The sequence below is a fragment of the Mustelus asterias genome, chromosome 12 (genome assembly GCF_964213995.1).
Source record: "Mustelus asterias chromosome 12, sMusAst1.hap1.1, whole genome shotgun sequence".
In the NCBI taxonomy this organism is placed as follows: domain Eukaryota; kingdom Metazoa; phylum Chordata; class Chondrichthyes; order Carcharhiniformes; family Triakidae; genus Mustelus; species Mustelus asterias.
In genome coordinates this window covers 109489613-109515907 of record NC_135812.1, presented here as the reverse complement: position 1 = coordinate 109515907, position 26295 = coordinate 109489613, and positions in this window count along the sequence as shown.

The following is a 26295-nucleotide window of genomic DNA, read 5'->3' as shown; positions in this document are numbered from 1 at the left end:
GAAGGGGGGTTGGAAGAGGCCTGTGTGGAGCATAAACATTGAGCAGTTAGGCTGAATGGCTTCCTGAGCTCTAGATACTGTGCAATCAGGCTTCACCAAACATGATAATAATCCACAAAATCAGATATCCAGTGTTAGTGTTCAATCTCTGATCAGTATTTGTGAAGACCTTGCAGTTTCTGTCCTTGTACTAGCAGCAGTCTGTGGTTATTATCTTGTTTCATTAAACTGAGAACGGGCCTCAAAATATATGTCCACCAGCAGAACTGTGAGGAGCAATAGCAATCACAGAATCCATCACAGACAGGCAAACACCCAGTACAAACTCACTGGACCCACTTTGAATGGGAAAGGGGTTTGATCCAATGAGATTCTGGACAACAGAATTGAATGGAAGATTTTATTGAAATTTGTAGAGAGACAGGCTTCAGATAGCTTGATCTGTCAGCGTGCCTCTGTGTGTCAGCTGCTGGTATATCTCAGTTTAACATCAGGCTGGTTTTATTCACGCTCCACCTGATGATTTTCTGAGAGTCTGAGTTTGAATAGCTTTAGTACCCGTGAAAAATCAAATACAATTGAAGGAATTGAAGCACTAAAGCCTGAACAAAGTTTCAGTGAATAGCGCACTCCAACATGCAGTCAATTACCTTTCATTACAGAAACAAAAGATACTAAAACTAAAATAGACGGTGTGAAAAAATACATTGAAGATCAAAGAAATAGAATAGAGCAGAACATTTAATGTTACTTAACATGTATCTTAGCAGCTGTGCAACTCAGCAACCGTGCATCTCAGTACCCATGCATCACAGCAACCGTGCATCTTAGTACCCGTGCATCACAGCAACCGTGCATCTCAGTACCCATGCATCACAGCAACTGTGCATCTCAGCAACCATGCATCTCAGCAACCAGGCATCTCAGCAACCAGGCATCTCAGTACCCATGCATTGCAGCAACTGTGCATTTCAGCAGCTGTGCATCTCAGCAACCATGCATCTCAGCAACTGTGCATCTTAGCAACCAGGCACCTCAGCAACCAGGCATCTCAGTACCCATGCATTGCAGCAACTGTGCATTTCAGCAACTGTGTGTCTCAGCAACAGTGCATTTCAGCAATTGTGCGTTGCAGCAACCAGGCATCTCGGTACCCATGCATCACAGCAATTGTGCATCTCAGCAGCCAGGCATCTTAGTACCCATGCATCACAGCAATTGTGCATTTCAGCAACTATGAACATAGAATCCCTACAGTGCAGAAGGAGGTCATTTGGCCCATCGAGTCTCCACCGACCACAATCGCACCCAGCCCTATTTCCTGTAGCCCCACGTATTGACACTGCTAGTCCCCCGAAAGTGATAATTTAGCATAGCCAAATAACCTAATTTGCACATTTTTGGACTGTGGGAGGAAACCATTGCACCCGGAGGAAACCCTCGCAGATATAGGGAGAATGTACAAATTCCACACAGACAGTGACCTGAGGCCAGAATTGAACCAGGGTCCCTAGTGCTGTAAGGCCGTGTGCATCTCAGCAACCGTGCACCTCAGCCCCAGAGAAGCTGCTGTTGATGATGCAAAGAGACTGAAAGAAAGAGTGAGGAACAGGCTTAAAACATAAAGAGTCACAGTAAAAGAGAGTGAGACTGAGAGATAGTGGGGAGTGTTGAAGAGTGAGGAGAGATGCAAGAGAGAGAGAGAGAGATATCAATGATCATCAGTAAAACCAAGGCAGAGATGAGCAGGAGATAGAGGCGGTGAAGTACATCAACTGGGGAAGAAAGGTCAAGAAAATTTAGCATCAGCAAATAAAACATGAAAGAGGAAACAAGTTGCAAAGGAAGGAAAGTTATCGAAAGCAGAAGGAATACGTAACCCTGACAGAGCAATGACTGTAAGCAAAGTATAGGTTTCATTTCAATTTACAGAGTTTATCAGTTCTGTAAAAACTGGGAAAATAATAAAAATAGAAGGTGCTGAAAAAACGCAGCAGGTCTGGCAGCATCTGTGAAGGAGAAACAGTCTCGAGTCCGATATGACTCTTCTTAGAAACAGGGATTGTGCAAACAAGGATTGGCTGAAAAAGCACAACCTGCAGTCAGCTAGACTCTCAATCATTCCATACTCATTGTCAAGAACTTGCAACGCAGGATTTATTGAAGTCCCAGATGTATTAAAGTCAGGGATGTTAAATAGGAATATAGGAAAAGAAGGAGGCCGTTCGGTGTCTTGGGCCTATTCTGCCAGTAAATGAGACCATGGTTGATCCGTATCCACCTTGGTTCTGTAGCCCTTAACCCACTAATCGAATAAAAATCTATTAGTCTCAGTTTGAAATTGTCAATTGATAACAGCTTTGTGGGATGAGAATTCCAGATTTCCCAAAGAAGAAGAAAGACTTGCATTTATAAAGCACTTTTTGCGACCACCAAATATCTCAAAATGCTTAATAGTCAATGAAATATTCTTTGAAATGTAGTGAATGTTTTAATGTAGTATGAAGTCTCACAACACCAGATTAAAATCCAGCTGGTTTATTTGGAATCACAAGCTTTCAGAGTGCTGCTCCTTCAAATAAGCCTGTTGGACTTTAACCTGGTGTTGTGAGACTTCTTACTGTGCCCACCCCAGTCCAATGTTGGCATCTTCACTCATATTTTAATGTAGGACCTTTTCCACTGCTACCCTTTGTTGAAGAAAAGCTCCCTGACATCACCTGGACTCCCCACTGCTAAGAGATTTTCTTCTGGCATTTTGACTGGGTGTTTTATTCTGTTGTGCACCAGTTCCTTCACTGCACACTGTACAGTGCAGGCTATACTGCCAAATTTTGAGGTTTTAAGTTTATTTATTAGCCACAAGTAGACTTACATTAACACTGCGATGAAGTTACTGTGAAAATCTCCGAGTCGCCACACTCCGGCGCCTATTCGGGTACACTGAGGGAGAATTTAGCATAGCCAATGCACCCTAACCAGCACGTCTTTCAGTCTGTGGGAGGAAACCCATGCAGACACGGGGTGAGCGTGCAGATTCCACAGTGATCCTAGCCGGGAATTGAACCCGGGTTCTTGGTGCTGTGAGGCAGTAGTGCTGACCACTGTGCCACTCCAGTGCTGGAACTCTAAGAAAATGTGTTTCTAAATCTACTATTACCTTGTTTTCCTCTGTACTATTCATTTGAGTCGCCAAAGATTAGTAAAGCTATGCTTTTTAAGTGAAAAATATTAGCACCAATAGACATTTTATGTTGTGGTATTTTGAATCATAAGCTAGAATTTAATTATGCAATAGTTTAGTTATTTAATTCAAGCCTATTAAAAGCATGAGCTGCAGAAAATGTTACTTCTGAGGGGGGGAGGGGGTGGATGGTACATAGAGGGAGCACTGCTTTTCTTGATTTATATTAATAACCTAGACCTGGGTGTACAAAGCACAAACTCAAGATTTGAAGATGACGCAAGACTTGGAAGTATTGCAAACTGTGAGGATAGTGTTAGAGTTCAAGGGGATATAGATAGGTTGGTGGCATGGGCAAGAACCAGGCAGTCTGGCAGATTACATTTAATTTAGCAAAGTGTAAAATGAAACTTTTTAGTTAGAAGAATGAGGAGAAGTAACAGAAAATAAAAGGTACAATTCTAAAGAAAATGCAGGAGCAGAGGGACCGGCCTGTATACATGCATAAATCATTAATGGTGGCAGGACAGGTTGCTAAACATAAGAACATAAGAAATAGGCTCAGGAGTAGGCCATCTAGCCCCTCGAGCCTGTCCTGCCATTCAATAAGATCATGGCTGATCTGAAGTGGATCAGTTCCACTTACCCGCCTGATCCCTATAACCCCTAATTCCCTTACCGATCAGGAATCCATCTATCCGTGATTTAAACATATTCAACGAGGTAGCCTCCACCACTTCAGTGGGCAGAGAATTCCAGAGATTCACCACCCTCTGAGAGAAGAAGTTCCTCCTCAACTCTGTCCTAAACTGACCCCCCTTTATTTTGAGGCTGTGCCCTCTAGTTCTAGTTTCCTTTCTAAGTAGTTGACAAATTATACTGAATCACGGATTTTATAAATAGGATCACAGAATACAAAAGCAAGTCAGTTATGAACCTTCATAAAACACTGATTGTGCCTCAACAGGAAGGATGTGAAGGTTTTAGAAAGGATGCAGAAAATCTTGACAAGAATGGGTCAAGAAGCTTCAGTAATGTGGATAGGTTGGCAAAGCTGAGGCTGTTCTCCTTGGAGAAGAGAAGGTTGAGAGGAGATTTGTTAGAGATGTTTAAAATCATGAGGGGCAAGAACCCTAAGGTGATTAACAAAAGAACCAACAAAAACATGAAGAAAACCTATTTATGCAGCAAGTGCTTTGAATCTGGAATGCACTGCCTGGGCATTTGGTGGAGACAGATTCAATTGCGGTTTTCAAAAGGGAACTAGACCATATCTGAAGAAAAAATATTTTATAAAGTGACAGGGAAAAGGTGGAGGAGTGGGACCAGCTGAGTTTTGCAGGGGACTGACACAGAGAGGTTGGGTGGGATTTTCCTCCCTGTCTGCAGTTTGTTTTGTGGCAGTGGGAGGTGGTGTGCTGCTTGCAAGTGGCAAGATCTTATGGTCCTGCCGGCGTTAAGTGCCAGCAAGATTTTGGCGAATGTGCTGAATGGCAATTTCTTCTGTGCTGCAACCATTTTATGATTCTAGTACTGATACGTTCAAGAAAGTTGCTAAACACATGAGAAAGAAGCTGAAAGTTATCCTGATAGTGTGTGATCAAGAAAGGTGGGAGGAGGCTTGTGTGGAACATAAACCTTAATATAGATGAGGTGGGCCAAATGGCCTGCTTCTGTGTTGCAAATTCCATGTAAAGTTACCAGCAGGGAATGCAAACACTATGTTGCATTTCACATCCTCAGGCCTTCAGTCGGCAAATGCAGCAGGTTGTTTGGGAACACTGATGATGCTTTAGATCCCGGGATTCTAAAGCTTCAAAGGCACAGGAATGCCTGTTTATGAGAAAGCTGTGTGCAGGGAATTGTAAGATCGTTTTTTTTCAGTCACTGAGTTGTACAGGACGGTTACTGTTGTTGCTGTTGCTGTGAAATGACTCAGAGACATTCAGCAACAGCAGTACGAAGCTTGGAACCCTGGGCCTGGTTTTCCCTCCACCACCACTCAACCTCCCCAGGCTGTGAATTCACGGCCACACCACGAGCTCTGGACATTCTGATCAACTCTTACCATCCAGCCTGAACTCAAACTCCAGGGACACACGGCTAGACATGTCCTTGTGCCCCACATAATACCACAGGTAGAATTCACTCAACTTGGATGTCTTTGCGAAACAGGTCACCCAACGCCAGAGTTTTTCATGCCCCCTCTTTGCTCTCCTAATTTATTTTTTATGTACGCCCCTGCACTTTCTATACTCCTTTAGGGCAGCCACTGTTTTGAGCCTCCTTATTTCCTTATCCAATCCTGTATATCCCTTCATGTAGGGCACTGGACTTGTTGGTCCCACCCTTTATCTTTACAGGAATATATTGGCTTTGTACTCCCTATTCCCTGTTTGAATGACTCCCACTGTTCTGATGTGGATTTTCTAACAAGTATCTGCTCCTAATTCACTTTGGCCAGATCCTGTCTTATCCTATTGTAATCGGCCTTCCCCCCAAATTCAGAAACTTTATTTCCAGTCAAGTTGGGCCAAGGGCCTGTTTCCATGCTGTAAACCTCTATGACTCTATCTTTGTCCTCTTCCATAACTATCTTAAATCTTACTGAGTTATGGTCACTATCACTGAAATGCTCCCCCACTGAGACTACTACCATCTGCCCAGCTTCATTCCTCAGGTCCAAAACACCCCCTTCTCTTGTAGGACTTTCTATGTGCTGGCTCAAAAAGCTTTCCTGGATTCACTTTAAGAATTCGGCCCCCTCTAGGTCTTTCACACTTTGGCTTTCCCAATTAATATTGGGGAAATTGAAAACCCCTACTATTATTACCCTATTTCTCTGATGTGCCCACATATTTGCTCTTCTCTCTCTCTCCCTGACTGTTTGGGGGCCTATAGTACACTCCCAGCAATATGATTGCCCCCTTTTTAATTTTAGGTTCCGCCATATGGCCTCAGTTGAGGAGACTGCTAAGATATCATCCCTCCTTGCTGCAGTAATTGATTCCTTGATCAATGTTGCAACACCACCTCCTCTTTTACATCACCCCCTCACTTCCTCTATCCCCCTTCCTCTACCCCCCTCTTCCTCTAGCCCCCCCCCCCCCCCCCCCCCCCCCACCCTTGGCTTGCCTGAAGATTCTGAATCCTGGAATATTGAGCTGCCAGCTCTGTCCCTCCCTCAATCATGTCTTTGTGAAGAGAGACTGGATCGACTGGGCTTGTACTCACTGGAATTTAGAAGAATGGTAGGGGATTTCATCGAAGCATATAAAAACCTGATGGGATTGGACAGGCTGGATGCGGGAAGAATCTTCCCGATGTTGGGGAAGTCCAGAATTAGGGGTAAGCCATTCAGGACTGAGATGAGGAAGAACTTCTTCACTCAGAGAGTTGTGAACCTGTGGAATTCTCTAACACAGAAAGCTGTTGGGGTCAGTTCATTAGATATGTTCAAGAGGGAGCTGGACGTGGCCCTTGTGGCTGAAGGAATCAAGGGGTATGGAGAGAAAGCGGGAGAGGGATACTGAAAGTGCATGATCAACCATGATCATATTGAATGGTGGTGCAGGCTTGAAGGGCCGAATGGCCTCCTCCTGCACCTATTTTCTATGATTCTATAATCCCACACTCCCAACACCCTCAGTTAATCTGTTTTACCTGTAAGACTCCTTGCATTAAAATAAATGCCATCCAGCCTTGCCATATTCCCTTGTTCATTAACATGTCTATCTCTGCTCTACCTTCCAGACTCACTTGGGGCTATTTTGATAGTTGACTGTGCATCACCCCCTACTGTACCTCCAATCTGTAACTCATTCCCCCTGACAAATTAGTTTAAATCCCCCCAACAACACTGGCAAATCTCCCTGCAAGGAGGTTGGTCCCATTTCGGTTCAGGTGCAACCCATCTGACTTGTACAGGTCCCTAGAAACGGACTGAGTAATCCAGGAAGCTAAAGCCCTCCTTCCTGCATTATCTCTTTAGCCACACTGTTCCTAATGATGTCCATGTTTGCTGCTACTGATAGCCATATGAGCACCAGTGCCTTAATTCAATGTCCATGTGTCTTCATATTTTCCAATCACTGATATTCATCAGCAGCAGGAACCAGTGGTAAATATTTTTCTTTGACCCAGAGGCACTGAGGTCAACAGCAGCACAGATAACCCGCCCAGCTTTGATCAATCCATCAACTGAGGACAGAACATACATTACAGACCTTGTGGTTTGTGTGCATCACTGCCACACCCAACCAAACTTGTAACTATTTACTTGCAATTCTGGGGCAGCACGGTAGCACAGTGGTTAGCACTGCTGCTTCACAGCTCCAGGAAGCTGAGTTCGATTCCCGGCTTGGGTCACTGTCTGTGTGGAGTTTGCATATTCTCCTCGTGTCTGCGTGGGTTTCCTCCGGGTGCTCCGGTTTCCTCCTACAGTCTAAAGATGTGTGGGTTAGGTTGATTGGTCATGCTAAAATTGCCCCTTAGTGTCCTGAGATGCGTAGGTTAGTGGGATTAGCGGGTAAATGTGTATGGGGGTAGGGCCTGGGTGGGATTGTGGTCGGTGCAGACTCAATGGGCCAGATGGCCTCTTTCTGCACTGTAGGGTTTCTATGATTATATAATGCTTTTAATGTAGTAAGATATCCCAAGCTGTTTCTCACAAGCATAATAAAATTTGATCCCAACCCTCATTTGGGGATGTTAGGGCAGGTGACCAAAAGTTTGATCAAGGAGATAGATTTTAGAAAGTGTCTTAAAGGAGGAGAGGGTGGGAAAGAGGTGGAGAGTTGAAGGGGGGAATTGAAGAGCTTAGGGTCCATGCAGCTAAAGGCACAGCCACCATTGATGGAGCAAAGAGAATGCAGGACGCACAAGTGTTGGAGAAACACAAAAATCTAGGGCAATTCTGGGACTGGAGGAAGTTACAAAGATGTTTCAGGGGGCGGGGAGGGGTGCCGGTAAGGGCACAAGAATTAAAAATTAAAAATCGAGGTGTTGTCAGTCTGGGAGGCATTGTAGGTCAGTAAGATGGTAAGGGGGTATTACTTGGACAGCAGGAGTTTTAGTGAATTGAAGTTCATAGAGGATAGAAGGAATTTAGAGGCCATTCAGGAAAGCATTGGATTAGTCAAGTCTGGAGGCAGCAAAAGCATGAATAAGGTTTTCTAGGCAAGAGAAACATGGTACATCAAGTGATTAGGAAGGCAAATGGAATGTTTATATTGCAAAGAGAATGGAAAATAAAAATAAGTAAGTTTTGTTCCAGTTGTAATGGTGAGACCCCATCTGGAGTACTGTGTACAGTTTGGTCTACTCACTTAAGGGTATAAATGCGGGATGAAGGAGATTGACTGAAAGGTTGGACAGGTTGCGTCTATACTCATTGGAATTTAGAAAAATGAGAGGTGATCTTATTGAAACATAGAAGATCCTGAGGGACTGGACTAGGTAGGTGCTGAGAGGATGTTTCCCCTTAGGGGACAGACTAGAACTAGGGGGCATAGTTTTAAAAAATGTACTTCCCATTTAAGATAGAGATGAGAAGAATTTCTTTCTCTCTGAGAGTCATTATTAGCCTTTGGAATTCTCTTCCCCTGAGGGTGGTGGAGGCAAGGTCATTAAATATTTTTAAAGCTTAACTGGAAAGATTCTTGATTGACAAGGGAGTCAAAGGCTATAGGGGTGGATAGGAAACTAGAGTTGAGGCCATAATCAGATCAACCATAATCTTATCAAATGGCGGAGTAGGCACAATGGGCCAAATGGCCTATTCCTAATACCCACTCAGCTGGACAATGCAGAAGAGGAATTAGAGGTAGATGGAGTGGTCAGCCAACTGAAGACAATTTACTGAGTATAGCTGATTCTATTATCCTCCAGGTAGAAGTTTCTGTTGGCATTTCCCAATCAGCAATATTGAACTTGGGTCTTATTCTGATAAAATTATGTTGGAATTTGAGTTTCATGCATCTGTCCACAGGCATAATTATATGTATTACATGATTTTAGACAGTGAGTATTGTGTGTGTTCACGATTGTGCTTGAGTTAATTGCATCTTTAAAAGTTTATTTGCCTCAAGTCAAATCAACCACCGATAGACAAAACCATCCAGAGAATCTGCTGCAGTTTCGAAGAGTAAGGGGTGACTTGATTGAAAACAAGAGAAACAAAATCATATATAGGCACATAGACACAATATCACATTAGTGACACCAAGAGAAAGTCCATTCACAAAGTCAATCGACCTGGAGACTTGCTGACTCTTACAGAAGGGCACATCTCGATGCACAGTCCTTCAGCAAGCAATGAATCCTGTCTGGCAGAAGAAAAAGGCAAACTCATCAGCTCAGGGTCAGCGCCTTCCTCCTCAGCTACAGAACCCAAAGGCTGCCTCGACTCAATAAAGGCCACAGGTATCGCTGGTTCTGTAGATGGTTCTGTAGATCTGCAGCAGGACATACCTGTTGGTCCTCTGGATCAGGCTCTGTTCCTTTCCTTTGAGTCATGGTGTTCTTTCTGGGAGGCTTGCCTAGCCTCCACTCTCCATGACAAAGCTGGAAATATCAAATCCAAGCAGGTTCATAGGCGTCGCCCCATTAATAATTCAGCCAGCGTAACCCCGGTGCCAGTGTACAGCGCGGTATTATACGACAAGAAGAAACTTGCCAAACATAAATTCAGCGGCCTCTGAACTTGCTTTTTCATATAGAAGCTTTAAATGTTTGTACAGCTCGCTCTGCCAAGCCATGCGAGGCTGGGTGGTATGGGACTGAACGAACGTGGTATATCACATGTGACCTGAACTCCCCAGCTGTAAATACTGTGCCATTGTCGGACACTAAGACCTCAGGGATGTGATGAATAGCAAACATCTGCTGCAACCTGTCGATGGTGGATGTGGTTGTGGTAGGCTTCATTAGCTGGATATCTAACCATTTTGACTGTGCATCAACCAGGAGGGGAAACATATGTCCCATGAACATTCCAGTGAAATCTATGCGCAAACGTGACATGGCTGGCATGGCCACTCCCAAGAATGAATATTTGACAGTGGTGGTGATGCCTGCAGTTTGACAACTTGCGTACTGACTATGCATTCTTTAAATCTCTTAGTCAATGCCCGGTCACCAAATATAGCTGCAGGCCAATGCCTTCATCTTACTTTGCCCAGGCTACGTATCATGCAGCTCCTGTAGTAAAAGCTGTCACCCTGGGGCGGCGCTATAACATGCCATCCTCACATGTTATCTCCGTCCTATGCTGTAGACAAGAGTTTAATCTACTCTGACTTGGTTTGGTGCCAACCTTGTAGCAACATCCTCTTACACCTGTGGAGAGCAACAGATCCTTCTCAGTCCAGGACTTTGTATGGGCACCTGAAACTGGCAATATCTCTAGTAGGTGCAAATCCAACATGATTTCTTGTGGTGCAGGTGGTGACGGTATAGTCTGCGGCAGAGGGAGGCAGCTGAGTGCAGCCGAATTCAATATTTGCATCCTTGGTCTATGCTGGAAGGACTAGCGAGCGGTACGCAGCCAACAGCAAGACCCATCTCTGTACCTTCTCAAAGGCAGTCAATGGCACAGGCTTATCTTCTCGGAACATTCGTTACAGAGACTCGTGATCGGATACAATGGTGAAGCACCTTCCATATTTATATTGATGAAACTTTTTCACTGCGTAATTACTGCAAGTCTCTCCTGGTCAAGTTGAGAATATTTCATCTCAACTTCGAATAAGGTTCTTGATGCGAATGTAATTGGCCTCTCTATTCAGTCTGACATCTTGTGGGATAGGGCTGTTCCCACTCCATATGGTGATGCATCCCAGGTAACTACCAACGGTTTGGTTGGATCGAAATGTACAAGTAGTGTTGATGACTGTAAGGCTTGCTTTACTTCAGGAAACATCTCTTTTTGCTCCTCTCCACAACTCCATTGTTAAAGCTTCTTCAGAAGCTGGTGTAATGGGGCCAGAGCCATGGACAAGTTTTGCAGGAATCTCCCATAATAATTTACCGTCCCGAGGAATGATTTTAACTCTGTCACATTCCTAGGCTGTGGTATTTCTTTGATAGCTTTCACCTTGTCCTCAAGGGGATGCAAACCATTGGCATCTACCTTGAAGCCGAGGTATCTAGCCTTATCTGCCTGGAAGGTGCATTTTTCTTGTTTTAAGCGGATGCTCTCTTCTAGGTTTGCCCTGTGTTCCTCAAGGGATGCTCCAGTAATTAGGACATCATCCATCACTTTGGGGATTCCCTGCAACAAGCTTTCCATAGTACGCTGGAAAAAGGCGCAAGGTGATGAGACCCCAAATGGCAAGCGGGTGTACTTGTTTAACTCTTTGTGGATGTTAATGGTGACCAAATTTTGGGAGTCTTCATCCAGCTTCAATTGCTGGTATGCATTACTAAGGTCGAGCTTGGTGTATTTAAGGCCCCTGCTAATTTTGCATTAAGGTCCTCAATCCTTGGAATGGGGTATCGATCTATCTGGGCTCACAGTTAACTTCGAGTCTCCACAGATTCTCACAGTATTATCTGGCTTCAAAATAGGGACTATGGATGCAGCTCTGTCATAAAACTGCACCATCTTCCAATCTTTCTCATTTCACTTCTATTTTATGATGGAATGCATAAGGCACTGAGCGAGCTTGGAAGAATTTTAGTGTAGCCTCGGGGTTCAAGTAAATTTTGGCTTTAGCCCCTTTTATCTGGCACAGTTCCTTCCAGGAAATATCTGAGTATCTGCACAGGAGCTCATGGAAACCTCCATCCTGAACATTCATTACCTCCAGCCAGTCTAATTTTATCTGTTTCAACCAGTCTCGATCCATGGGACAAGGTCTGTGACCCTTAATCACCAGAACTGGTAACTATGCTGTCTGGTTCCCAAAGGACACCATTACTGCAACTGACCTACTGTCTTCAGCATCTCTCCCATGTCAGTTGATAAAATGGCTTCTGAACGACTCAACCGCAAAGGTTGCAGACCTTTCTGGAGGTATCTGAAGGCTTGTTCACTTAAGACTATGGCTGCGGCTACAGTGTCGACCTCTATCTTTAGAGATCTGCCATTTACCACAAGGACTATCTCGATAGATGTCACCTTGTTGAGTTGGGCCTGGTTTTAAAGTCTAAGTTTTGGATCCCTTGTTGGGTTCCTCAGCCAGTTGGTTTCACAGTATTGCCTCAACCAAAGAACAAAGAACAAACAACAAAGAACCATTTGTTTTTTTTTGTGCATTCTGTCCTGCCTGCTTACTCTGCACCAAGCTGCAAATGACCCTTCTTCTTGCAGCAAAAACATGTAGAATTTTTGTACCGGCACATTTCCTGGGAGTGCTCTCCCCCACACTGAAAACCTGCTTCCACCCCTGGTGCTGTGCTACCTCTCACCCTCACTCGGGCTGTTCCTCGCTGCAGCTATTTTCCACCACAAGCAGTTCACCTTGTTGGGAATGCCTTGTAATTCACTGACGCCATGTTCAGCACATTCAGTCGCCTGGGTCATCTCCAAGGCTTTTTCCAAAGAGATTTTAGCCTCAGCCAGCAGGTTCATTTGTATTGTGAGGCTGTAGATCCTTCAGACAAAACGGTCTCTGAACGTGTCCTCCAAAGTTAAGCCGAATTTGCAGTGCACTGCTAAACGTCACATTCTGGCCACGAACCCAGAAACTCATACCTTAAAATTATGAAGGTCAGGGTTAAAATAGTCTTTGATCAGTCCCACAATTTGATCAAAGGCTTTGTGTCCGAAGCATCAGGTGATGTTAGGCTCCTCACTAGCCTGTAAATTTGTGGGCCACAGACTGTGAGTTGTATCACCTTTTGTTTTTCCTACGCAGTGATCCCATTAACCACAAAGATACAACACACCCTTTTAATATATTGCCCTCAGCTCTCAACTTCTGGGTCAAGTGACTCTATGGGGGGAATTTTACCATTTGGAGTCTAAGGGCCGGATCCGGGCGTAATGCAGATCCGAGCCCGGAATCCTCTTTGCAGCGCGCCCATGCGCTTTTTGCCTGCTCCGGTCCGATCCGCGCAGTGGGTGGGGCTTAGCGCTGCCGGAACAATCGAAGCTCTGAACCGCGCATGCGCAGTTCGAAAAAAAATCCGAAGCAGCGTGCCCGAGCGGGAAAGAAAAAAACAGCAGAGAGAGCAGAGAGGGGGGGAGGATGGACTTGGGAGAATCTTGCAAACTGAAAATAATGTAGCATCTTCTTTGTGCTGCCTAATTATCTATGGGAAAATTAATTAAACTACAGTGTCCTAGTGAGTAATTAGTGACCTGTATAATACATTTGTGATCTGTAACTGGATTGTTGATGTCCCTGTAGCCATGAGCCAGGTGCTCAAATGTTCAGAGTCCTGTCTCCCCTGGTTCCCTGGTTGGAAATAAGATTCAAGGAGATTACTAAATCTGGAAAATCAACCATAGTGAAAAGAAGTTTGTATTGGCAACTCTTCTCTCACATTCCATGGCAGATGTGCCCCTACTTATGAATGTGATTTGCATGGACAACGTTGGGTGCAGCTAATCTGCCTCTGGAGCAGCCTTGGATCCTTTCTGTCATCTTGTTTTCACCTGAACATTGTACAGAATTAGAGGAATTTCCTTTGGAAGATAATGTCAAAATTATAATCGCAGGAACTAAAAACCTGACAGTCAAAAATTTGGGAAAATATTTCAAAATATGGATGGGGGGATATATATTTTGAAATATTTTCCCAAATTTTTGACTGTATTATAGCGGGGGAGTCTGCGAAGGATGGTCGCGGAGGATGGGCTTCGGAGGATCCCCTGCAGAATAAAAATCCGCTTCAGATTTTTATTCGGCAGGTCGCTTACAGCGCGGATCCGGAACTGACCAGAAGACGGTAAAGTGGGATTTGGCGGTAGGGTTGGGCGCTCGGTTCATTAAGTCGATTTAAATGCATGCAAATGCATTTAAATCGTTGGGCCGCCCGATTCGACCGCGAACCGGACCCACGCCCGAATCGGGTGTCGGTAAAGCCGCGATCTGCTCGGATTTGGGTGCAGATCGCGTTAAAGGCCCGACACCCGACTTTACCGCGATTTTTAGGGCCCTATCTTCCCGATTAAAGGCATCTTAAGGGTATCTGTATCTGTTTCTTCTTAGCTTCAACTATCACTTTCCTCCCCCCTCCAACTGCACACTGCTACTTCCCGACGACTGATGTTTTTCCTTGTCGTCTATGTAGTAAACTGGAGGCAACTCGATGTACCTCCAACAACAAAGGGTTTATTAACCAATATAACTATATACAAGATAAGAGTCTGACAGAATACATGCACAGGTCTGTTTTATTCTTCTCCCTGGCTCCAATTGAAGGTCCGTCCTGCCCCAGGATGCAGGACCTCGCTCCCGATTGCCCCGGCTCCCTGTGCGATCGCTCCATAGAGTCCAGCCTGATCACATGGCCCACAGAGGATCACCTCTTAAAAGGGCCATGTTACCGCAGTTTAAAAATAAGGGGTTGTGCATTTAAAACAGAGATCAGGCAAAATTATTTCACTCAGAAGGTCGTGAGTCTTTGGAACTCTCTTCCTGAAAAGGTGATGGAAGCAGAGTCTTTGAATTTTTTGAAGGCAGAGGTTGATAGATTCTTGGTAAACAAGGGGGTGAAAGGTTATCAGGGGAGGATGGGATGTAGATTTGAAGTTATTAAATGGTGGAGCAGGCCCGAGGGGCTGAATGGCCTACTCCTGCTCCTTGTTCATTCATTCGTATATTCACAATTTCTGACATGTCAGTCAGAATACAGTCACTTTTAAATTCATAATAACATTATTGATCCTTTGAAAGAAAATAGACATTAAGATCGGATTCTGTGGTGATCAGGTGACAAAAATAAATGAACAATAGATGGTCAAGTGAAGCACAGCTGATACAAATCTTACAAACGAATGAAAAATTCCCATTTATGTAGCACCGTTCATAATCCCAAGATGTCTCAAAGTGCTTCGCACCCAATGAAGCATTTCTGCAGTGTAGTCAATGATGTAATACAGCAAATGCATCAACTCATCTTACACACTGCAGGTTCCTACAAACTACAATGTGATAACGACCAAATCATTTGTTTTTACTGAAGTTGCTTGAAAGATAAATATTAGTCAAGAGACTGGAGAGAACTCTCTGGCTCTTCTTCAAAGTGGTGACAATGGGATCTTTTGCATCCACCTGAGAGGGCAGATGTTACCTTGGAAATTCACATAAGCAAATCATAGAATCATAGAATCCTACAGTGCAGAAGGAGGCCATTCAGTCCATCAGGTCTGCACTGACCACAATCCCACCCAGACCCTATCCCCAGAACCCCATGCATTTACCCTAGTTAGTCCCCCTATCTTTGAAAGTGACAGGACGAGTTGAGATGGCCCTGGTTTAATTAACAGAAGCATAGCGTGCAAAAGCAAGGACATTATGTTAAACCTTGATTTAATGTGTGAAATATATTTCAGCAACATTCCAGTAAATCTCTTTGCACTCTCTCGAAGGCCTTGACATCCATTCTAAAATATGGTGCCTAACTTGTGATTTATAAAGGTTTACCATAATATCCTTGCTTTCAGCACTCTATTAATAACACCAAAGCCTTCTCAACTTGTCCTGTCACTTTCAAAGGTTTGTATGTGTGAATTTCCAGGTCTCTCTGTTTCTGCAGTCTCTGTAAAATTGGACCATTTTGTTTATATTGCCTCTCCTCATTTTTTATATCACAATTAGGTACCCATGTCGTGTTTGCCTCCCAGATGAGGAAGGCCCTAGTTCCAATGCCAGAATCTGAGTTTGCGAGCAGCAGTTGAGTGCCCCTGGTAACATGAGATTCCTAACTCCATTAGAGGGAATATGAAATGAGGAAACACAGTCTCAAATGCGAGGTTTTCCATTTAAGACAGAAACGAGGAGGATTTTTTCTCTCAGAGGATCATTAATCTTTGGAATTCTTTTCTCCAGAGAGTACTGGAGGTCGGGCCATTGAATATATTCGAGACTGAGTTAGACAGATTTTTGATTGACAAGGAAATAGGAAATCAAGCATTATGGGGCACAGGCGAGAAAGTGCAGTTACGGCCATAATTAGATCAACCATGATTTTATTGAATGGTGGAGCAGGCTCAATGGGCTAAATGACCTACTCCTGCTCCTATTCCTTATGATCTTATGCCCTCTCAGTATGATACAATACTCATTCTCTACGTTCACCACTGAAGAATGGGCCCTCCGGTAAGTTACCCCTGGATAATGCTGCCCTTATCCCAGCAAGAATTAGCACCTTCAAGAGAGGTGGGAGGGAAAAAACTGTCAGAGTCCCAGGAAACACCATATTTCCAGGATTGTCCTTGAATCTCTGTGGTTTACCAATTTCAGCCCGGCAAGTACATCACGTGATGCACCGCTCATCCACAGTGACAATTCAGGATGATTAACAGGCTCCATGCCAGGTGCATGGGATCTGTGTTTGGATGATGATATAAACCATCCCACAGACACAACCCCCTGTCTGCACCAAGACAAAGGATTGAGAAAGATCCGAGTCTCAGTTGGTGGAACTTACATCTGGGTATTGGATTTGAAATTAGTCAAGACTGATGGGGCAAAACTCACATATACACACAATAAATATGTACACATAACAAATGCACACACAACAAATACACAAATATATACACAACAAATATACGCACACAAGTTTGACAAGGTCCCTCATGGCAGACTGGTGCAGAAGGTGAAGTTGCACGGGATCAGAGGTGAGCTGGTAAGATGGGTACAAAACTGGCTCGGTCATAGAAGACAGAGGGTAGCAGTGGAAGGGTGCATTTCTGAATGGAGGGCTGTGACTAGTGGTGTTCCTCAGGGATCAGTGCTGGGATCTTTGCCGTTTGTAATATATATAAATGATTTGGAGGAAAACGTAACTGGCTTGATTAGTAAGTTTGCGGACGACACAAAGGTTAGTGGAATCGCGGATAGCGATGAGGACTGTCGGAGGATACAGCAGGATATAGATCGGTTAGAGACTTGGACGGAGAAATGGCAGATGGAGTTTCATCCAGACGAATGTGAGGTAATGCATTTTGGAAGGTCTAATACAGATAGGAAATATACAGTAAATGGCAGAACCCCTAAGAGTATTGATAGGCTGAGTGATCTGGATGTACAAGCACACAGATCATTGAAAGTGGCAACACAGATGGAGAAGGTAGTCAAAAAGGCATATGGCATGCTTGCCTTCATTGGCCAGGGCATTGAGTTTAAAAATTGGCAAGTCATGTTGCAGCTTTACAGAGCTTTAGTTAGGCCGCACTTGGAATATAGTGTTCAATTCTGGTCATCGCACTATCAGAAGGATGTGGAGGCTTTGGAGAGGGTACAGAAAAGATTTACCATGATGTTTCCTGGTATGGAGGGCATTAGCAATGAGGAGAGGTTGGAAAAACTTGGTTTGTTCTCACTGGAATGACGGGCGGTAATTGGCTGGGTTGGGTTTGTCCTGCTTTTTGTGTACAGGACGTACCTGGGGAATTTTCCACATTGTTGGGTAGATGGCAGTGTTGTAACTGTACTGGAAGAGCTTGGCGAGGGGAGTGGCACATTCTGGAGCACAAGTCTTCAGTACTATTGCCGGAATGTTATAAGGGCCCATTGCCTTTGCAGTATCCAGTGCCTCCAACCGTTCTTGATATCAGGTGGAGTGAATCGAATTGGCTGGAGACTGGCATCTGAGATGCTGGGGACCACTGGAGCCGGCTGAGATGGATCATCCACTTGGCACTTCTGACTGAAGATTGCTGTGAATCCTTCAGCCTTATCTTTTGCACTGATGTTCTGGGCTCCTCCATCATTGAGGATGGGGATATTTGTGGAGCCTCTTCCTCCAGTGAGTTGTTTCATTGCCCACCACCGTTCATGACTGAATGTGGAAGGACTGCAGAACTTGGATCTGATTGGTTGGTTGTGGGATAGCTTTGCTCTGTCTATCACTTGCTGTTTTTGCTGTTTGGCATACAGTAGTTCTGTTTGGTAGCTTCACCAGGTTGACAACTCATTTTTAGGTATGCCTGGTGCTGCTCCTGGCATGCCCTCCTGCATTCTCCATTGAACCTGGGTTGATCCCTTGGCTTGATGGTAATGATTATCAGACGTGGATAGTGGATAATCAGAAGCCTTTTCCCAGGGTGGAAGAGTCAATTACTGGGGGGCGTAAGTTTAAGGTGCGAGGGGCAAGGTTTAAAGGAGATGTATGAGGCAAGTTTTTTACACAGAGTGCGGTGGGTGCCTGGAACTCGTTGCCGGGGGAGGTAGTGGGAACAGATACAATAGTGACTTTTAAGGGCGTCTGGACAAATACATGAATAGGATGGGAATAGAGGGATATGGCCCCCAGAAGGGTAGGGGGTTTTAGTTCAGATGGGCAGCATGGTCGGTGCAGGCTTGGAGGGCCGAAGGGCCAGTTCCTGTGTTGTAATTTTCTTTGTTCCTTGCTTACAACAAATACATACTATTAGGGTCCTGGACTCGAAGCCCAAGATATAACATGAAGCCAGACTAGACCCCAACAATTGTTCTATTTTGGCACAAATATGAGGAAAGGATACTTCCTTCCAGACAAAGTAGGGATTTTTATAGTGAAATGAACTTTATTTAATAACGCAGTTTAAATATAACTCTAACAAATGAAGCAATTTAACTATTAACAGTTGAACAATATTTAAAAATTAAAAGGAAATAACTTTAATTTCTAACTTACCACCGCCTCAGTTCCAAATAAGCAAGATTCTTCTTATAGTCTTAAAACCCACTTTAAATATCGTTAGCAATCACAAATATACTTGCTAGAGTGTAGATGGTCTTGGAGTTTTCAGAGAGATGTTGAGCTTTCAGAAGCCTGCAAAATGCTCCAAACTCCAACTAGAACAGCCAAATTCCCACTCCTTTCTGCAAAAGCCTTTTCTTCTGTTACAGAACCAGGGCTGCACATAAACCACATCATCACATGACCCTGTCAATTATTCTAATCCGAAATCTCAGGGGAACTTAAGTAAACAAAAGTCCAATAATTCTACTTAACATAACCACTTGCAATGTTAAAATGAGTAATTATCCTGCTATCCTAGCATCTAAGTTATATTCCGTCCAAACATACCGACTGCCTGTAGCATAAAGCGGAATTTTTAAACATTCCCCTCAAACACAGAAAAACAATATCCATATCAATTACATTACTATCATCACAATAAATACATGCATACAACAAATACACACACAATATGCAAATATATACACACCAAGTATATATACAATAAATATGCACAACAAATTAATACATACAACAAATATGTATGTGCAACAAATACATGGACCAACAAATATACACAACCATATGCACATGACAGATATGAACACACAATAAATACATGAACAAATATATATACACAAAATATAGTCACACAACAAATACACACCCACTCCACCCTTTTAGATTCTGCAGAGAAGTTAATCCTTTCAGCAGACAATTGATTTTAAAAAATTCTCCACACAGTATTTGGATGTACCTTCATACAAAGTAAGTTGCAGGAGGTTTTTGACAGGTATGATCATGTATGTGTTAACTCACTGGGCTCCTGACCAGAGCCACAGTGGACCTTTTCCTTTTTATAGGTACCAATAGAGGCAGTTGGATATAAGGAATAAGAGAACAAGATATTCAATCTTTTTTAAGTTAAGCAAAGTCAATAAAAATATGCATTTCTTTCAGTGGTTTCAATTATTTAGGAAAATTGTTTCTTTTGGGGAAAGATAAATTAAAAAATGGGAAAACTGTTAGCTCAACAACACCTGACATTTGAATTCAGAATAATTTTAAATGTTAAAAAGGTCAATTTAGTAAGTTATTTTTGCGAAATGGAAATGTCATCTAGAAGACTTGGTTAAAAGAGGGACAGGACTGGCAGCTAAATATTCCAGGAGAAAAGAGTTTTAGGTGAGATAGAGGGGAAGGTAAAAGAGGTGGGGGAATTGCAATACTAGTTAGGGAACATAATACAGCTGTACAGAGGGAGAACACCTTGGAAGAATCATGTAATGAGACACTGTGGGTAGAGCTCAGAAACAGGAAGGGGGCAGTCACTATGTTGGGGGTGTACTACAGGCCTCCCCAACAGCCCACAGGAAGTTGAGGAACAGATATGTAAGCAGGTTCTGGACAGGTGTAGAAACAATAGGGTTGCTGTAATGGGAGACTTCAATTTTCCTTGGGGCTAAGGGTCCGGATGGTGAGGAATTTGTCCAGGAAGGCTTTTTGGAACAATATGTAGATAATCTGACTAGAGAGGGGGCTATACTGGACATAGTACTAGGGAATGAGTCCAGACAGGTCATCAAAGTTGCAGTGGGGGAACATGTGGTGAACAGTGACCATAATTCCGTAAGCATTTGGATACTGATGGAAAAGGACAAGTGTTGTCCTAGGGTTAAGGTGCTAAATTGGGGAAAGGCTAACTACAACCAGATCAGGCAAGATTTGGAGGCTGTTCTTTGGGAGAGCCTGTTTGAGGGTAAATCCACATTTGGCATGTGAGAGTCTTTTAAGGAGCAGTTGATCAGAGTGCAGGACAGGCATGTGCCTATGAAAAGGAAGGACAGGAAAGGCAGGATTCAGGAACCATGGATGACCAGGGAAATTGTTAGTCTAGTCAAAAAGAAAAATGATGCATGCATGAGGTCTAGGCAATTAAAACAGATAAAGCACTTGAAGAATACAGGGAAAGTAGTAAATAACTCAAACAGGGAGTTAGGAGGGAAAGGGTGTCACAGGATTAAGGAGAATCCCAAGGCATTGGGGGGAATTTTACCACTTTGAGTCTAAGTGCCGAATCTGGGCGTCAAATAGATCCGCGCCTGGAATCCTCTTTGCAGCGCGCCAATACGCATTTTGTCGGCTCCGGCCCGATCTGCGCTGTGGGCGGGGCTTAGCGCTGGTGGACTGATTGGAGCTCTGAACTGCGCATGCGCAGTTCAAAAAAAATTTGACAGAATGCGCCCGGGCGCGAAACAAAAAGCAGAAAGAGCGGCTCTCTGACGTTCATCCTCTGGTCAGTGGGGGGTGGGGTGGAGGGGGGGGTTTGACGTCTCATTCCCTGGGGGGGGGTGGGTGGCGTCTCATCCCCTGGGGGGAGGAGAGGGGGTGTGACGTCTCATCCTTTGGTCGGAGGGGTTCCGCTGCCTGCCTGAGGCCGATCCCTCCTGGCACCATCACTGGGACACTACCAGCCATCTCTCCCGCTCTCTTGCCCCTGCAGGGAAGAGTAATCTGTGGCTGGTAGTGTCCCAGTGATGGAGCCAGGAGGGATCGGCCGCAGACAGGCAACGGAGCCCCTCCGACCAAAGGATGAGACGTCACACCCCCTCTCCTCCCCCCCCCCAGAGGATGAGACGTCACACCCCCTCTCCTCCCCCCCCCCAGAGGATGAGACGTCACACCCCCTCTCCTCCCCCCCCAGAGGATGAGACGTCACACCCCCTCCCCTCCCAACCTCCCCAAAGGATGAGACATCACACCCCCTCTCCTCCCCCCCAGAGGATGATACGTCACACCCCCTCTCCTCCCCCCCAGAGGATGAGACGTCACACCCCCTCTCCTGCCCCCCCCCCAGAGGATGAGACGTCACATCCCCTTTCCCCCCCCCCCCCAGGGAATGATCGGTCGCACCCCCTCCCCTCCCCTCCCAGCCCCCCCCCCCCCAGGGGATGAGGCATCGCACCCTCACCCCACCCCCTCTTCCCCCCCCATGGGATGAGACGTCACACCCCCTCTCCTCCTCCCACCCCCCTCCCGCCCCGACCAGAGGATGACCTGGGTCAGAGAGCCGTTGCAGTCTCTGACCCCGCTCTTCGGAGGCTGCAGCGGCGACTTCAGACTTTTATTTTGCAGGTCGGTAACAGCGCGGACGCGGATCGGGCCAGAAGACGGTAAAGTGGGATTTGGCGGCAGAGTTGGGCGCGCGGTTCATTAAGTCGATTTAAATGCGATTCGGGCACGCGACGGACCCGCACCCGAATCGGGTGTTGGTAAAGGCGCGATCTGCTCGGATTCGGGTGCAGATCGCGGTATAGGCCCGACGCCCAACTTTACCGAAGTTTTGGTAAAATCAGGCGCATTTTAGATACATATATTAGGAACAAGAGGATAGCTAGAGAAAGAGTTGGTCTACTTAAGGACAAAGGAGGGAAAATATGTGTAGAATCAAAGGAAGTGGGTGAGATCCTTATTGAGTACTTTGCATCGGTATTCACAAAGGAGAGGGACATGTCGATTGATGGTGTCTTGGAGGGGTGTGGGGTGTAAACCCATTAGAACAAGTCATCATTACGAGGGAGGGAGTGTATCATTATCACGAAAGAGGTAGTGTTGGGCAAGTTAATGGGGCTAAAGGTAGACAAGTCTCCTGGTCCTGATGGAATGCATCCCAGGGTACTAAAAGAGATGGCGGGAGAAATAGCAAATGCGTTAGTGGTAATTTACCAAAATTCACTGAACTCTGGGGTGGTTCCCGCAGATTGGAAAACAGCAAATGTGATGCCACTGTTTAAAAAAGGAGGTAGACAAAAGGCAGGTAACTACAGGCCTGTATAAGGTGCTGGTGAGGCCACACCTGGAGTACTGTGTACAATTTTGATCTCCTTACTTGAGAAAGGATATACTGGCACTGGAGGGGGTGCAGAGGAGATTCATTTGGTTGATTCCAGAGTTGAGAGGGTTGGCTTATGAGGAGAGACTGAGTAGACTGGGGCCATACTCATTGGAATTTAAAGAATGAGGGGAGATCTTATAGAAACATATAAGATTATGAAGGGAATAGATAAGATAGAAGCAGGGAAGTTGTTTCCACTGGCAGGTGAAACTAGAACTAAGGGGCGTAGCCTCAAAATAAGGGGAAACAGATTTAGGACTGAGTTGAGGAGGAACGTCTTCACACAAAGGGTTGTGAATCTGTGGAATTCCCTCCCTGCTCAGTGAAGCAGTTGAGGCTACCTCATTGAATATTTTTAAGACAAGGATAGATACATTTTTGAACAGTAAAGGAATTAAGGGTTATGGTGAGTGGGCGGGTAAGTGGAGCTGAGTCCACAAAAAGATCAGCCATGATCTCATTGAATGGCGGAGCAGGCTCGAGGGGCCAGATGGCCTACTCCTGCTCCTCGTTCTTATGTTAGGTGAATTAAAAAACATTAAGGTAGACAAATCCCCAGGGCCAGATGGCATCTATCCCAGATTACTGATGGAGACAAGAGATGGAATTGCTGGGCCTCTAACAGAAATCTTGGTTTCCTCGTTGGCCACTGGTGAGGTACGAGAGGATTGGAGGATAGCCAATGTTGTCCCATTATTTAAGAAGGGTAGCAAGGATAACCCGGGTAATTATAGGCCAGTGAGCTTGACGTCAGTGGTAGGGAAACTGTTGGAGAAGATTCCTAGGAATAGCATCTGTACACTTTTGGAACTGAATGGTCTTGTTAGTAACAGACAGCATGGTTTTGTACATGGGAGGTCATGTCTCACTAATTTAATTGAGTTTTTTGAGGGATCAGTGCTGGGACCTCTGCTGTTTCAATATATATAAATGACTTATCAGCTGGTCTGATTACCAAGTTTGCAGATGATACTAAGATCGGCATAGTTGCAGACATTGGTGAAGATTGTCAGAGAATACATCACGACATAGATAGGCTGGAAAATTAGGCGGAGAAATGACAGATGGAATTTAATCTGGACAAATGTGAGGTGATGTGTTTTGGTAGATCCAATTCAGATGGGAGCTATAAAATAAATGGCAGAACCATCAGGAGCAGAGACACACAGAGAGATCTGGGAGTACAGGTCCACAGATCCTTAAGTGGCAGCACAGGTGGAAAAGGTGGTGAAGAAAGCATATGGCACGCTTATCTTCATCGGCCGGGGCATCGAGTATAAAAGTTGGCAAATTATGTTACAGTTATATAAAATGTTGGTTAGCCAACATTTGGAATAGTGTGTCCAATTCTGGTCACCACACTACCAGAAGGATGTGGAGGCTTTGGAGAGAGTACAGATATTGCCTGGTATGGAGGGTATTAGCTATGAGGAGAGATTGAATAAACTGGGATTGTTCTCCCTTTAAAAGACGGAGGCTGAGGGGGCGACCTGATAGAAGTCTATAAAATTATGAGAGGTATAGATAGGGTGAACAGTTGGAAGCTTTTTCCCCAGGGCAGAAATGACAATTACAAGGGGGCACAAGTTCAAGGTAAGGGGGGGAAAGGTTCAGTGGAGATATCATAGAAGAATCATAGAAACCCTACAATACAGAAAGAGGCCATTTGGCCCATCGAGTCTACACCGACCACAATCCCACCCAGGCCCTACCCCCATATCCCTACATATTTACCCACTAATTCCTCTAACCTACGCATCTCAGGATACTAATGGGCAATTTTAGCACGGCCAATCAACCTAACCCGCACATCTTTGGACTGTGGGAGGAAACCGGAGCACCCGGAGGAAACCCATGCAGACACGAGGAGAATGTGCAAACTCCACACAGACAGTGACCCAAGCCGGGAATCGAACCCAGGTCCCTGGAGCTGTGAAGCAGCAGTGCTAACCACTGTGCTACCGTGCCGCCCCTAATGCGGGGGAAGTTTTTTACACAGAGGACGGTGGGGGCCTGGAATGCACTGCCAAGTGAGGTGGTTGAAGCAGTTACGTTAGTGATATTTAAGACTTATCTTGATAGGCACATGAACAAATGGGGAATAGAGGCTTATAAGCGGTTGGTCTAGATAGGACAACGTGATCGGCGCAGGCTTTTAGGGCCGAAGGGCCTGATCCTGTTCTGTGTTGTTCTTTGTTCTAATAAAGAATGTACAAGCAAAATATGCTAATGCCTGGAATCAAATAGAAATATTTGATTTCAGTTTTAAAGATCTGATGAGGATATTTTATTGAATTGTAAAGTTTCTCTAGGGTTCACAAATGGGATAAGATGGTAACCATTGCACGTATAAAATAGTATGAGGAAATAGGGGAAGAGGATACAACATCAAATGGGAATTGGAATAATTCACATTAGGTGTAGTTCAAGAATTCAGTTTGGTATTGAAGTATGTCCTAATGAAAGGAAAGTGTAGGTGAGACTGGTTAAAGTAACAGATTCCTGCCCAGGACCTTTTTAAGAGAACTGAATTTGATAATCTGACCACTACCTGAAACATCAGAACTATATATGGAGACTATATATATGAGCAAAAACTTCAAGATCTTTGAAAAAGATCACCTGAAAGTCAAGAATTTGTTGGCATGATATTGAGATACTGCATAAGTGTTCCATGCCAAGTAACCAACAGGATATGCGGAATATCAGTTCAAAAATGGGTTGATTCAAAGGTCAGGAGATGTTTCGTCAAATGCACTGAAAAACAGGTCACAGTCAGGGACAACTACTCGGCACCAAATGGTCAGTGTGATCAGCAGAGTGAAACAATATCCTTAAGTCATTGCTGGAAAATCTCAGCAGGTCTGGCAGCAACTGTGGAGAGAGAATGGAGCTAATGTTTCCAGTCTGAACAACTGGAAACATTAGGGGCGGCACGGTAGCACAGTGGTTAGCACTGCTGCTTCACAGTTGCAGGGACCTGGGTTCGATTCCTGGCTTGGGTCACTGTCTGTGTGGAGTTTGCACATTCTCCTCGTGTCTGTGTGGGTTTCCTCCGGGTGCTCCGGTTTCCTCCCACAGCCCAAAGATGTGCGGGTTAGGTTGATTGGCCATGCTAAAAAATTGCCCCTTAGTGTCCTGGGATGCGTAAATTAGAGGGATGTGGGGGTAGGGCCTGGGTGGGATTGTGGTCGGTACAGACTCGATGGGCCGAATGGCCTCTTTCTGTACTCTATGACCCTTTGACAGAGCTCTGGATCATCCAGACTCAAAACATTGGCTCTATTCTCTCTCCACAGGTGATTTGATTTGATTTGATGCTGTCAGACCTGCTGAGATTTTCCAGCATTTTCTGTTTTAGTTTCAGATTCCA